This window comes from Sceloporus undulatus, unplaced genomic scaffold (assembly GCF_019175285.1).
Source record: "Sceloporus undulatus isolate JIND9_A2432 ecotype Alabama unplaced genomic scaffold, SceUnd_v1.1 scaffold_15241, whole genome shotgun sequence".
NCBI classification, from domain to species: Eukaryota; Metazoa; Chordata; class Lepidosauria; order Squamata; family Phrynosomatidae; genus Sceloporus; species Sceloporus undulatus.
The window spans coordinates 1-1,919 of NW_024818158.1; the positions used below are offsets into that span (position 1 = coordinate 1).

The 1,919-nt window shown below is 40.9% G+C and overlaps 1 long non-coding RNA gene across 1 annotated transcript; it reads left to right on the top strand.

The window, feature by feature from the left end:
• The first annotated feature begins 1 nt into the window (after position 1).
• Positions 2-1,633, top strand: LOC121918529. Its single transcript, XR_006101249.1, has 3 exons — positions 2-31; positions 607-774; positions 1,464-1,633. It is a non-coding gene; the product is annotated as an uncharacterized LOC121918529 (long non-coding RNA).
• The last annotated feature ends 286 nt before the right edge of the window (positions 1,634-1,919 follow it).

The window sequence follows — 1,919 nt, forward strand, 5'->3', positions numbered from 1 at the left end:
GGGCAGAGGATGAATTAAGGAAAGAAATAAGGTATTGGTGCTTGCCTTTTAATTTCCCTGTTTGCAGAATAAGATTGCATCCCTGGCTTTGGATGTATTTGCAGATGAGTATTGAAGAAGCTTTGAGAAGACAGTGGGCCCTTGGTATCTATTAGGGTTTGGGTCCAAGACACTCTGCGGATCCCAAAATCCATGGATGCCCAAATCCCATTAAATACAAAGAGGTAGTAAAATGGTGTCTCTGATATAAAAAAGCAAAATCAAGGTTTGCTTAATAGAATGTATTTTGTTCACAGCATTTTCAAACCTTGGATGAAAAATCAATGGATACAGAATGCTGATTGTAATAAACCACCTCCATTCAGTGAAAGCGTTTCCTTTCCGTCTGCTGTGAGCCATCGCTTCCTTCCTCTGGTTTCAAAGTCCTTCTGATCTCCATTAAGAGGGGTTCCCTGTGTTTTTCAGGGCGAAGGATATACTGAGAGGGTTCATGTATGAAAGGCTTATTAAAAAGTAGGACGGTGGCTGGATGGAGCTTTATCTTAGGACCTCAGTACTTGTGTTATGAGTCTTATAACCTCCTTTTTGTTTTCCTCCCATGTACAGTAAAGAGATGTTTGCTAAAATGGATATCGTTGGCCAGTTTAATTTAGGATTCCTAATAGCCAAGCTGAACTCGGACCTCTTCATAATCGATCAACATGCGTCTGAGGAGAAATACCATTTTGAGCAATTGCAAGAGCACTCTGTTCTTCAGGGACAGAAGCTGATTTCGTCAGTGTTTTCTAAGGGACTAAAGGGTCTGAGAAGAGGGATAGTTGGTCCCACGCAAAGTCAAGTCCATCCATTGGTATCAGCCTTGTTGCTTCTTACAGTCTGGTGTATCTTCCTTGTAGCTGCTCTGGATGTAACCCACAGACAACCAGATATCAATATTGAACAGTGCCAATAAGCTTTAGCTGAAAGACCTTATCTCCCTGAATGAATCTGCCCAAGTTTTAAGGTCTTTGGTCTCAGTTTTAAAACTGATGCTTTCTCTTAGTCTTAGCAGCATCAGGAGGACATTTGGGGAGGACTTGGGAGAGAGTCTTCTCTTGTGGGATTTCCTCTATGTAAAAGGAAACAGTTTGTGGTGTCATTGAAATATTTACTATTCATTTACTTACTAGAGTGAGACTGGGATATTAGTCACATCAAAGATACAACATTCCTTCTGTCCATCCGCCTTCTTCCTCTCAGACTTACTACCCAACGTAACTAATGAACCTGTAAAGGCTTTCAGAAATACATGACGTTTGGGCCTGATATTAAAGGGGGAAAGTCATCTCTGTCCACTACTCTTCTATGGTTAGTTGCTTAATATAAATGTCAAAACTTACATGTCTGGTTGTAAAAACTAAGATTTCTCTCCAACCCTTAACAGTGGTAAAGTGTTTTTAAACCATCGTTGTAAAACCTTTCAGCTCCTGTAACCCTGTAAAGAGCGAAGCCAGTTTCTTTGCCAATGAGCAAAACCTGGGCTTTTGGTCCACAAGAGATAGAAGACTGATCTTCATGTGAAGCGATGGCCCAGGAGTGAAGCGCAGGCCTTCCAGAGTCAGGCAGAGGTTTGCTTCTGGGGCCTGTAGGAAGTCTGTGAGTATCATCTTCGCTTTACATGGTCTTCAGGAATAGACTATATACTTTCTATATGGCATGCTTTTTGAAATGTATATTGGCAATGTGAAAAAAATGAGAAGGATAAATGACACAGAGGATAAAGAAACATACAAAGATAAATCAAGGGCCCACTGTACTCCTAATATCCAATCTATAAATCAAACTACATTTTCAGATGCAAACTAATGGTGGCATAGTCTAAGGTCAAAGCAGGAGAAGCTCCACTTCTATCATTACTGGGAGAGATGTCCCTTTGGGAC